The sequence below is a fragment of the Miniopterus natalensis genome, chromosome 2, assembly GCF_054644295.1.
Source record: "Miniopterus natalensis isolate mMinNat1 chromosome 2, mMinNat1.hap1, whole genome shotgun sequence".
Lineage (NCBI taxonomy): Eukaryota > Metazoa > Chordata > Mammalia > Chiroptera > Miniopteridae > Miniopterus > Miniopterus natalensis.
The window spans coordinates 107,228,984-107,242,464 of record NC_142082.1 but is presented as its reverse complement, the minus strand read 5'-3'; the positions used below and the strand labels follow the sequence as shown (position 1 = coordinate 107,242,464).

General features: G+C 44.7%; 1 pseudogene; it reads right to left on the bottom strand.

The window, feature by feature from the left end:
* Positions 1–8,537: 8,537 nt before the first annotated feature.
* On the bottom strand, positions 8,538–13,043 carry LOC107538930 (dnaJ homolog subfamily A member 1-like; annotated as a pseudogene).
* Positions 13,044–13,481: the final 438 nt, after the last annotated feature.

Genomic DNA, 13,481 nt, shown 5'->3' with positions numbered 1-13,481 from the left:
GGGGGTGGGGAGGACATGCATACAGCTTACAAAGAAAAAATGACATCAGAGAGAAGATGGGGTAGCACCTTAAATTGTCTGGTGATTTGAAAGGGGTCCTGGGCACCCCGTCTTCTATATAGTCTTTTTCTTTTATGGGAGAGATTATAGAACTCTCCTTTGACCCCCCCCCCCCCCCTTCGCTTCACCTCTCCAAAACCCTAAAGAAAGATACCTCCTTATGTAGATGAGAATCTCGGGCACAGGGACAAAGGTTCATGAACCACTCATAGGAGCCTGAGAACATGAGGGCACAACAGTTTGGGAACTCCTATTTTATGAGCTGACCAATAGCTACACAGCTCAGATCACCAGCCCAAGACCAGACTAGAAAGGATGGCAGCCACATGGCATGCAAGGCCTTCGTTTCCCTTTCACGCTGGGACAGGCTTCACCAGTTCATCCTGCAGTGTTTCCCACTGAGTTCGGATGCTGCCTCAGAAGACTTCTTAGTTTAATGCTTCATATAGTCACTACATCTTAATTTTATTTGACCCACGAGATAAAAAACCTCTTTAACTTATCTGGGCCAGCCATCAGTTGTTTGAAGGCCTTATTGGAATATTGAATTCCCCCCTAGTACATTGATTATAGAATCAATGTACTGTCTCCAGGGAAAGCTGGCTATTTTCGCACTGCAAGGCTGTTGGGCTAAGTAGTGTTTCTTCCTTCTTTCATAGGACCAAGGCAGGAGAAGTAAAAAAATATAAGCAATGGCCTTACATTAGGTTCAACAAAAAAATTTTCATTGTGTGCCAGACTCTATTAAATATAAGATCTAACTACTCCCCAAGCTGCTGCTTAGGATTGTGTAGGATATATTTGGACTTCAATGTGAACAGCAGCCCCCCTTGTACAACTGTCTCCTGAGGCCTTCATCCCTCCTTCAGGCAGCTCAGAGTCTAGTTGGGGAAATTATATCTAAAAAAACCATCGCTCATTCTCATCAGCACTATCACCAAGGCACATCCAAAGAGCATCGATAAGGGAGGAAGCCAGTATCTCTCTGCTTGGGAGCTGGGGACCTTTTCACAGCACAAGAGCCCTTAAAGTTAAACATTGGACAATGAATAGGAGTTTCCCAAGCAGAGCAGGAGAGAAAGGGCATTCTGGGCAGAGGGGGCGCAATGTGGAAAGGTGAAAGTGCACGGTGAACTGTGCATCGTGTGTGCAGGGAGGAGAGGAGGTGTGGGGCTGGTGGAAGTTGCGTGAGTGCCCGCAGTCAGGTCAGGTCCCTCCTGAGAATCCTCTTGTCTGACACTCGGGTTGTCTGGGAAGGAAAAGTCCTCAGAGACAAGCATGTCTAATGCAGAGAGGAGATGGAGAGATTTATTTTTTAAAGGCAAAAACCCCAAGCCTCAGTCCCACAGTACATCAGTGTGTAGAAGTGAGAGCCACAATTCATGGCCTGTTTGCATGGGCCAGAAAAGGAGGTTTCTGGGAGTGAGGTGAGAGCTAGGCTGTTCCCAGAGTCTCCAGTCTCTGTTTGTGCAGACAGCATGGAATCCTTTCAAGCCATGATCGTGTGGCATCCGCTGTTGGCCTCCAGGAAAATCCATGACATGGTGAGGAATGGGCCAGTGTGGGCTGCCAGAAAAGGGGGCAGGCATTCTGGGGCTCTTGCCCACCATGGTGGTCGGTCCACTTGAGAGACTATAGAAGCTCAGGACCTTTTAGCTCCACCCCAAGCTGAATGTAAAGACAGTCCCCAGGGTGAAGAGAGGGAAGAGAGAGAGGATTTTCAGGAACCATCCCTTTTTCAAGAAAAATGCTCCAAGGACAAATATATTCATCCCTAAGCTGAAGAAATCCCTAGGCACTAGGCCACAGAAGGAGGTGTCCGACATCTCTGGCTAGGGTTCTCCTTTCTCCTGCAGCCATGAAGAAAACTGCAACAAGGACCAGTCACCTCAAGCCACACAGCAAATACCAGCTTATCATTTGAGCCAACACTGTCGCATCAAACCAGATTTGGCGTGCATGTCACTGCTCCAAAAGCTTCAGTTGTTGCTTTTGCCCCTGAGTAGAATCCAAAGTCCTCACTGTGGCTTATTTAGATCCATCATTACCCCCTCCATCTTACTGCAGTTCATTCGCCACACTATTGGCCTGTTCTTGCTCCCCAATGGCTGCTCACCATTCCCTGAGCATCCCATGCCCCGGTGCTGGGCTCCAGCCAGCAAAACCCTCCTCCCCCTCCCTGTCTATTGAAAATGCAGCTCCCACCAGAGCTGAGTCACATATTGCCCATTCTAGTGATAGCTCAGTAAGCCATGATCCCTCTTTTTGTTCCTTCATATGACTGCACTGTGTTATTTGTATCTTAGTTTTTAAAATAAATTTAAAAAAATTTTCACTTACAGTTGTCATACAATATTATATTAGTTTCAGGTGTATGACACAGCGAGTAGACATTTACATAATTTATGGAGTGATCCCTCTGGTAAGTCCACCCACCTGGCACCATACATAGTTATGACAATATTATTGACTGTATTCCCTGCTGTACTTTGCATTGACAGGAATTTTATAACTGGCAATTTCTACTTCTTAATCCCCTCACCCTTTTCACCCAGTCTCCCAATTACCTCCCATCTGGCAGCCATCAATTTGTTCTCTGTATCTATGAGTTTGTTTCTGTTTTGTTTCTAAAATAAAATTCAACTTATAAAATAAAATTCTGGGTGGCTGTGTATTCTTCACTGCATTTTGAACTTCTTAAGGGCAGGGCCCTATCTCCCACACAATGCCCTGTACAGTGTCACAGTCAGTTATCACGTGCCCGCTGGAATAAAAGAAGGTGGGAAGGAGGGAGAAAGGAGCTCCTAGAAGTTTGGAAGACTACTCTGTGAATCTGGTGATCTTCTTCTTGAAGGCAGACCTCACAAATGCTGCCTTCTTATGTGGATATCATAAAATTCTGTCAGAAAGAGAAATCCTGTCAGCCAGATGCTTTCACAGAGATATTTACATGTGAGGTGGCATTGAGTATTTGAATACATGGAGAATGTCAGATACTTTTAATAAAATAAATTTCTCCAGCACCTATGCTGTGTCAGGCACTGCACTGTAAAGGGGCTCAAACGTGGAGCAGATGTGGGCTCTGTCCTCAAGAAGCTCAGAGTCTACAGGAAAAGAGAGGACATGAGTCAAAGCACCAAATGCAAGGTCAAAATCTTTCCATGTGGAGAGAGATGAGAAGAGGGAGGACTCAGCCCAGTTTGTAGAGATGTGAAAGCAGTGTCTTTCTGCCTTGAAGGTCTGGGGAGGAATCGTAAATCTGTTTGTTTATTGCCAAAGAATGCTCGCCTTGGAAACTAGAGAGTTCCTCAGATTCAGTCCCAGTGATAAAGTGTCTCTAAACTGGGTCAGGGACAAAGAAAAAGGACAGACGATACCATAAATAAGGAACTTATGGGGCAGAAGGTGTCAGCTCAAGCATTTAGAGGTTCTCTGCCAGGGGGAGGGAACTGGAAATGTAATTATTTGATGAGAGGTTTTGGAAGACTTCAAAACCAGTAAATCAATTAGTTGTTTGCTGCAGCACTTCCCGCTCCTTTGTAGCATATTTCGGTTACTTCCAAAACTGATCTCTTCGCCTTCCATCTCTCCCTGGCCTTATTGATCTTCTACAGTATTGCAAGGTGCATCTTCCTGGGATGTTGCTTTGATCACATTACTCTTCTTCTTACAACTTTTAATAGTTCCAAAGAAAAAGAATGAAAGTAAAATCTCAATGGGCATTCAAAGTTATTTTAGCTGCAGTCTGTTTTAATAAGCCCTGATCCTGAGGCCTGCAAGTTTAGTGAATTGTTCCCACACAGCTTATGTCTTCCCCAAGGAAGTATATTCTCTCTGGACAAGAGCCTTCCTAACACAACCTTGTAGCCCTCAGCGCAGAGTCTAGTACGTAGCAGGTGTCTAGAAATTGGGGAAGAGGGACTTGTATCTTCTGAGCAAAGGCTGCTTGTCAAGTGGAGTGCTGGGCGTGGTGGGGGAGAGAGCAGAATTAGCCATTACCCAGCAGGTGTTTAGAGGGTCTGTCAGAGGGGACAGAATGAACCCGTGCGGCTAGTGAGAATAATGGGGCTGCTCGTCAGGATGTGGCTCCTAAAAGCAACACAAGTGCCGGCAAAGGGATGAGGCCCTGGGGGGTTGAGTTATGTGTCTTCATATGTCCATATAACGTCCTCAGTCTGACTGGACTCTTCCTTCATGGTGCTTGGATTATTTCTTATGTGTCTGGGAGCGAGTGGCCAGCCAACCAGAGGGGAACAATGATGATGATGATGACAACGCAACAAATGTAGGACTACTTGTGGCAACCACAAATAACATTTATTGAGGTGCCAGTATGTGCCATGTACTATTCTTAGCATTTTATATATTAACTTATTTAATCCTCCTAACAACCCAACAATAGATATCAGAGAGAGGTTGAAGTTGAGGAAATCAATTGGGAAGTTGCTGCAATGTGCTAGATAACCCAGGGAGAGAACGTTACTCACCGGGTTTATAGAGGTGGAAACTGAGGCACAGAGAAGTGAGGTAAGATTCTACTGATTTGAAGTGACAGAGCCAGGTGTGAACCCCCCTGTGCACTAAGGGGGTTGAGAAGGGAGCCAGGGCCCCGGCCCCTAGGCGTGATCTGCAAAGCACAGAATGGGATTTTAGATCAAAACAGGGAAATTTTTGGTGTTCTCAGCAAGATCCTTCCTTCGGATGGCTGCTGTTCCTTACTTAGCCTTCCATGAGCTTTTCGGCTCTGTGTTTGGCTCGCTTTCTCCTGCAGGGGAGAGCTTCTTCCTCTGTGCCTGTTGTGCGTTGACATGCTTCCACCCTCCCGTCCCTACAGAAATCCCAGACGCTTCTCGGAGCGGTACATCCGTATCCCATTACCCTCTCCTCCCTCCCCCTGGCTTGAGTGGGCTCTTCTCCACCCTAGAAGATTCTTTTGTCTTCCTCTTTTTTCTTCATCCTATAAGGAAGGGAACAACTGAGTCTTATACCTATTTTTACAGATAGATTTTTAAAACAGGCACACAGAGAGTTACAGTTCAGTGTGATCCCATGGGGACAGTGCTTTGGGGGACTCGAAACAGCTAAGTTTTATGCCACTTCTGACTTCCTGTGTGACCTTGAAGCCAGCCACTTGCCCTCTCTGTGTCTCAGTCCCCTGCGGTGGGATCATAATATCTACCGTCAAGCAGTGCTCGGAGCACGAATGAATGATTATGTCAAACGCCCTCTGAGCTTCTGGGACAAAGGTGCTATGTTAACACACAGTATCCCTCTTCTTCTTCTTCTCATTAGTATTATTCCAACCCAGATGGCATTATTATTGTTGTTGATTGACAGCCCCGCATAGCCCCATTCATGGGTGTCAGAGAGCCAGGCGGTAGTTAACACAAGCAAAAACCATGTTTAAAACAAAGCCCAAGGAACACTCCAATAGTGTGTGCCTTGGGTTGCTATTAAAGCCAGAGCAGCTGCGGTGGCAACACCGAGGGACAGGGCAAGGAAATGCATCCCGGAGCACAAAGAGGGGAAAGTGGGTCTTGACACTGATCATATAATCGTGCTGGGCTTTTATAGACACTGGGAGGCCTCAGACAGAATAAATGCTTGAACTTTATCCACGGTTTACAGGCAGCGGCTGTAAGGGCCTTTGTTGCCGTTGCTGCCGTATTAATGACCCAGCTTGGGGCGCCGCCGCAGCCGCCGGCCGCTTCTTCCAAAGAAAACAAATCAAAGTGAGTAACTCGATGTCCGGCAATGAGTTTTCCATTATATAAAAATAAGTATAAATCTTTCCCGGTTGGGCAGCCGCACTGCGACGTCGGAGGCTGGTGAAGGGGTCAAGGTGGCTAGACACGTTGAACCCCTGAACCAGAGCATCAGAAAGAGCCTCCTTCTCAATGCTAATTGCAAAATAAACAGATGAAAATAAACCGTGGTGCTCAGGCTCTGTGGACAGTGTTTGCACTAAAGGAGAGAGGATGGGGGGCCGCTGGTGAGGGGGAGTGGGGTCCCTGGGTCTGGATCTCCCTTACCTTTTCCACTCTGGGAGGCTGATAAAACCCCGTGAGTAACTGACCCTCCACAAGCAGGGACATTAATCTTCAGCTCCAGGCCATGCCTTGGACATTAGAGAAGTTTTAGACAAAGTAGTATCTTGCACAGATACAATTCAGTGCCTTGGAGGTTTTTAAAAAAATGGTTGTCCATTAATATTCTGATGAACAGAAATTGGGAGTCCTTGGTAAGCGTTAGGAAGCTGGAAAGTGGAAGCAGCATGCCCTGGGGTGGGCAAATGGACGAACAGCCTCAGCTCCTAGGACTTAGCAAAATGGGTGACTTCGGGTAGTTGGACTAGGATGGGGTGAGCATGTGAAATAAGGCGGGGGACTCAGAGGAAGAAAGTAGGACACTGGAGTGAAAGAGGGAGAGCTTGTCCCTGGGGGTGGGGCGACGGTTTGGGGATGTAGCGAAGGGAGTGACAGAAACACAGTTAGCATCAAGGGAAAGACATTAGACATCAGGTGGTGCAGGAAGTGGGGCCCTGGAGGGGGAGGCAGGTGATTCCTCTTGAGTGGTGCTGTTTGTAGGGTCTGAGATGCTGACCCCATTCCACCATCTTCCTTCAGATGCGGCAGAAGGAACCCAACGTGCTGCTTGGGTGAGGTGCTTTTTCTCCCCTAAAATAGAAGTCACCCACCCCAGCAAAAGTAAATGTGTTTCTTTCACCCAAGCACTGTTTTCTTCTGTATATTTTATCATACTTCTCTTCCTCTCAGACCTCTTTCCTTCACTTGGTCTCTCCTGACTACCTCTTCTTTGCCACCAGTGACTATTGATAAATTCATTCATTCACTCAGTCAACATGTGGAACTCCTTCTACAGTGACTTTCCAGAAACCTTACAAGGCATTCTATATGCTACTAAGCAGTCCTGAAGCAGTTCTTTACCCAGTGTCAGAGACCAGCTGCTGCTGAGATCAGTACCAGTACAGAAGTAAGCACAGTGTGCCCGGGCAGCTTCGGGTGGGGGTGGGTAAGAGATTGCGGTGTGTGTGTGTGGGGGGGTAGCAGTAAGGAGAAATTCAAGAAGAGAGTGGTTGAGCTGCAACATGAAAACCATATTGGAATTAGATGGAGAAGAAGGGGGAAGGATCTGGCATAAATAGGAAATACCATGTTCAAAGCATGGAAGTTGGATGGATGAAAGAGAAAAGACAGAGTGAGAGCCAGAGCAAAAGCCAAGCAGGTGAAGAAGCCAGGCTCTGGGAATGACAGGCTACCTTGGGAGGCTGGAGCAGAAAATGCGAGAGGTGGGCAGGAGCCAGACCACAGAAGGCCCGATATGCCACAATGAGGAGTTCAAACTTGATCTTGAAGGTATAGGAATCCACTGAAAAGTTTGAAGTGTGGGGTGGGTCTGGGAAAAGATCAGATTAAAGAGAAGTCACTCTGGTTGTGAGATAAACAGACTGGTGGGCAGGGGTGTGAGGTGGAGGGACCAGTTGGTTAGGAGGCTGTTGTTATCTCCAGGGTAAGAGACAACTTGGCCTGAGCTAAGTAAGATGTGGGCAAAGAATACAGATTATGTAAAAAGGTGAAATCATCTCAAGAGCAAGGTATGAGAAAAGAGAGGAGAGGGTGCCTCCCAGAATTCCAGCAAGTCTAATATACTCCCTCCTGGGGCTCACTCCCTCCATAGCTCCTTTCCTTGAAGGGCACTTCAAACTCCTCTCTTTCAAATTCCCTCTCCTTGCGTCTTTGCTTTTGTTCAAGTATCCTATTCATACCTTCCTCTTACATACACATAGCACCATGATTCCTAACAACTGCTCTTCCCCAATATCCTAAAATTCCTTCTCCCCCAAATCTCATTTTCATCTTCTTTATTCTCTCTTTTTTTCCAATTCCATGCTTTTCCCAGCTTGACTCCACAGCAGAGGATGAACTGGCTCCCAACTTCTTGCCTCAGGGCCACCTGGGAGAATGAGTTGGAAGGCTTTCCTGGGAGGCAGGATGAAGGAGATTTGGGCTTGGGAAGGAGAGAAACCCAGAGAAATGGGATACAGGGTAAATTTAAGAAATAAAGTGAAATTGGTCTTATTTCTTCCCTGAAAGAATAGTCCATTGGTTATATTTAAAAAAAAACACACACACAAAAAACCCGGCCGGGCGTGGCTCAGGGATTAAGCGTCGACCTAGGATCCAGGCAATCAGGGTTCGATTCCCAGTCAGGGCACATGCCCGTGTTGCGGGCTGCAGCCGATCAATAACTTTCTCATCATTGATGTTTCTTTCTCTCTCTCTCTCCCTCTCCCTTCCTCTCTCTGAAATCAATAAAGATATATTTAAAAAAAAAAAAAAAGAATAGTCCATTGGTAACAGATTTAAGGTGACCCTTGGAAATTTTCACATTGCATAGTCCTAAATTTGAGATTTTTTTTTTTTTTTTAGTATGGGACAGAACTAATTCTTTTTCTTTTTTGAGCTTTTATATTTGAGTTTATTCTTTATTTAACTTTAAAAACACTACTATAGTTGAATATTAAAACAACAAAATAGTAAGTAGTGAGCATACTATGATTATAGTCCTTCACTCACCCATCACTGCATATAAAATGCCAGCAGTGAGTGTTATTCCCTGGTCCCATTAAGAGGTCTGACACTGACCATCACCCCTAGGATGAGGTTTGTCATCTGTATATGCTTCTTCATTGTAATGGCACAATCTTTTTTGATTTGGATCAAAGTCCACCAGTTCTACCTGGTCCATTTCATCAGTCTCTTCTACTTCTTTCCTTTCAGGTAAGAGTTTTTCCAGTACAGAGTTTATCAGGAGAGAGAAAGCCATTCTCTGGAAAGTTTACCTTAAATTCAATGATAGGTGATCCTTTTAATATTGTCCATGATAAATTGGCATGCCTTCCTTTAGCACACACTTGATATCTCCATGCTTGACAATCTGACCTGGATGAGAGGTGATGAAGAAGGTTTGGTTGTCAAGAGTAGCTATTGGGATTTTAGGAGGTGAGATCAAGATGGTGGTGGATTGAGTGGAAGTTACACTGACACTCTCTCAGGACCAAATTGGAATAGAGAAAAACCATCCTGAATAATCAACTGCAAATGAAGACTAGCTGGAGAGCACACTCATAACCAAGGACCTAAAGCAGAGACTACATAGAGATTGACAGAAAGTGCGGAGGTGCAAGAGGACTGGCTGGGCTCCCACAGGCAGCAGCTGAGGGTCTGGAGGGATATTTCAGCTATGGGGGGAATCCCACTGAGAACTCTGGGACCTAAATCCCAAGCTGGGCTTCCTAGCTCAGAACACCAGAACTGAGAAAGGTGCCCATATAACATCTGGCTGTGAAAAGCAGCAGGGTTTCTGTCTGAGAGGGAAAGAGGGCTGGAAATGCAGGCACCCTCTTAAAGGACCAATGCACAAAATTTCATATGCAGCCATTCACCTTGGGCTGTGGTGGAGGGAGGGCAGAGTGGACTAGAGTGGTGTGAGAAGAATCTGGGGTTTCGGTCTCTGGAGATGGAGCTTAGAGAGCGGCCATATGGATTCCTGTGCTGAGTCATTCCCCCATACTGAAGAGGACATCTTTCTCAGGCAGACCTTTGCCATGAAGGCAGCTTTTGCCTGCGGGGGGTGGGGGACAATTGCCCCACTCACTGGAAAACCTCTCGCCCCACCTTGTGGAGTTTATAACTTGCTGTGGTCTATAGCCTGAGGCTCATTAAGAGACTAAGATCAATCAGCCTGCAGGCAGAGGTGGACCTCTGGGAGCTTTGAGTCTTTGCCTGATCTGCTTCTGGACATGGGCCTTGGAAAAGCAGGTTTTGGTGTGCATCTTGGTCCTGTCAAAATGCTCCCAGCCCAACAGAAGGAACAACAAGCCAGCCCAGCAGAGGGAACCACAAGCCATGGGTTGTTGATAGCTCCAAACAGGGTACTCAAGGCCAGTTGCAAACAGCACCTGACATTGGCCTGTACCAGAGACCCTCCAAAAAGACTGAGAGTCCTAGCAGATCCACCTAACATATAGAAACAATCCAAATAGGTAGCCAAAATGGAGAAACAAAAAACAAGCCCCAAATGAGAAGAGATATACAAACTATGAAAAATGACCACTCAGAAATGAAGAATGACATAGCAGAAATAAAGAATACATTGGAAGGAATAAACAGCAGATTAGAGGAAACTGAATATTGGATCAGCAAGTTAGAAGACAGGGTAGGAAAAAAATCACTCAATCAGAGATCCAAAAAGAAAAAACAATTAAAAAACAGGATGATAGTTTAAGGGTAGGACAACATAAAATGTAACAATATTCTCATCATAGGAGGGCCAGAAGTGGTTGAAAGTAAGCAAGCATTAGATAACCTGTTTGAAGAAATAATGGCAGAAAACTTCCCTAACTTGGTGAAGGAGGCACAGAGAGTGCAGGAGGCACAGAGAGTCCCAAGCAAGAAGAACCCAAAGAGGCCCACACCCAGACACATCATAATTAAAATGCCAAAAATTCAAGACAAAGAGAGAATCTTAAAGGCAGCAAGAGAAAAGCAATCTGTTACCTACAAAGGAGCTCCCATAAGGCTGTCAGTTTATTTCTCATCAGAAACTCTACAAGCCAGAAGGGAATGACATGAAGTATTCAAGGTAATGCAAAACAAGGATCTGAAATCAAGACTACTTTATCCAGCAAAGCTATCATTCAAAATAGATGGGTGAAATAAAGAGCTTCCCAGACCAAAAAAAAAAAAAAAAAGCTAAAGGAGTTTATCACCACCAAAACAGCACTGCAAGAAATGTTAAAAGGATTGCTATAATAAGAAGAAATAAAGAAGCATAGTCATAAAGAATTAAAATGGTGATAAATAAGGATTTATCAATAATAACCTTAAGGACTTTAAGGGAAAGATCAACAGCAATACAGTCATAGTCGTGGACTTTAACACCCCACTGACTTCACTGGATAGGTCTTCCAGACAAAAAGTCAACACAGAAACAGTGACTCTAAATGGCACCTTAGATCAGATGGATTTAATTGACATTTACAGAACATTTCACCCCAAAGCTGCAGAATATACATTCCTCTCTAGGGCACATGGGTCATGCTCAAAGACAGACCACATGTTAGGACAGAAAACCAGTCTCTACAAGTTCAAGAAGATTGAAATCACATCAAGTATCTCAGATTGCAATGGCATGAAATTAGAAACCAACTACAATAAAAACACAAAAGCATTCAAACACATGGAGGCTAAATAGCATGTTATTAAACAATGAATGGGTTACCAATAAGATCAAGAAAGAAATCAAAAACTTCCTGGAAACAAATGAAAATGAGCACACAGCAATCCATGGGACACAGAGAAAGCAGTCCTGAGAGGGAAGGTGATAGCACTACAAGCTTACCTCAAAAAGCAAGAAAAATTTTTAATAAACTAACTCTATAACTTAAAGAATTACAAATCTCCCCTGTGAAGTCTGGACCGGGGCTTTTGTTTGCTGCAAGTTTTTTTTATTTTATTTTTTTTATAACTGCTTCAATTTCATCAGTGGTTATTAGCCTATTCAGATTTTCTGATTCTTCCTGATTCAGTTTTACATGATCTCAGTCATATGTGGAATCTAATAAACAAAATTGACTGAGGAACAAAATAGATCCAGAGACATTGAAGCATGGAACAGACTGAGGGATCTCAGAGGGAAGGTGGGGGTAGGGGAGTGGGTAAGGAGAGATTAATCAAGGAACTTATATGCATAACCTATGGACGCAGACAATAGTGTTGTGAAGGCTTGGGGGTGGGGCAAATGCGGGGTGGAGGGGATCAATGGGAAAAAAGGGGGGATATCTGTGATACTTTCAACAATAAAGATAAATTAAAAACAAAAAGGGTAGCTCTTGGCTTTTGGAAGTTAGACAATGCTTCAACCAGCTCTATGTCCATAAACAGGAAAAGGTATTCTCCTTGTTCAGTGGAAACAGCATGGTCCTTCTGATCTAAAACAATGATAATATCCCCTGTCTCCAGTCCTGGTTCCTGGTGTCCTTCACCATGGACGGTTATCTTCTGGCCATTTTTCATGCCTCTTTCAATAAGAACTTCTAGACTCTTCTCAAACTATCTTTCTTCCATTGCAGCTTTTACATCTATCTTCAGGGCTGACTCATTCTCATGGCCCTGGCACTCCATGAACACAGGCTGAACTTGCTGAACCAGGCCAGGTCATATCTGATGAATTCTCATTTGCATCCCAGTACCTCGGTGACTGGGACAGCGCTCTACTGCTCTTTTCTTACCACCTCAGCCTTCACATTTGTCGCACATCATGTTCTTTGGCAGAGCTAGTTTTCTTTCTTTTTTTAAGAGTTTATTCCTTTTTTTTTAATCTTCACCCAAGGATATTTTTTCCATTGCTTTTCAGAGAGAGTGGAAGGGAAAGAGAGAGAGAGAGCGGGAAACATCGATGTGAGAGAGACACATTGGTTGGTTTCCTCCTGCATGTGTCCAACTGGGGCCAAGCCTGCAACCGAGGTATGTGACCTTGACCAGAATCGAACCCATGACCCTTCAGTCCTCGGGCTGATGTAGAGCTAGTTTTGCTGTTGCGCTATTATATAAATCTTCGAACGTTACTGATAACTGGTGAACAACATTTTCACCTCTCCTTTCTCTCTGCATCCTTCTTTCTCCTTCAAAAAACATACCAAAGATGTCCATGGGGAGCCAAAACAGCCACCTGCTCCACCTTCTTTAATTGCCTGTTTTCTTTTGTTATATAATACCCTTTTCTTTACATCAGAGAACATTTCGTAAGCTTGAGAAATCTGTTTAAATTTCTCCCTTTCATTTAGATCCTTATCAGGGTGGTACTTCAAGGCCAGCTTCCTGTTAGCCTTTTTCAATTCTTTCTGGATGGCATTGGGTTTGACCCTAGAAACCATAGTAAGTAGTTTCTGTCACCATTTTTGACAGCCAGTGAGCAGGTCAAGGCCTGTGTGAGGGAGCAGAGAAGAGCACATCTGTCGAGAACCTAATTCTTAAGAGGAGAGAAGCTGCCCTTCCTCAGGTCCTTCCCAGCCACGGCAGGGAATGGGAGGGGAGACTCCTGCTTCAAACATTTCCAAAAGACAAATGGAGGCTTCAGAGGAAACATGAGGAGTCATTTTGTGATTTCCATATTAACAAGTCTAAAGTAGTTTATTTATCACCTGCTAATGCTCTGCTTGGCAATTTCACATACAATATATTTCCTCAAATCCTCATAGCAACTTTATGAGTTAATTATAGTTCCACTTTAGAGATGAAGAAACTGAGGGTTAAGAAACTGGCGCAGGTCTGCATGAGTCTTCAGCCTGCAGCCTTTCCCACTCTGCCATGTGCTCCTTCCACTGTCAAGTTAATGCT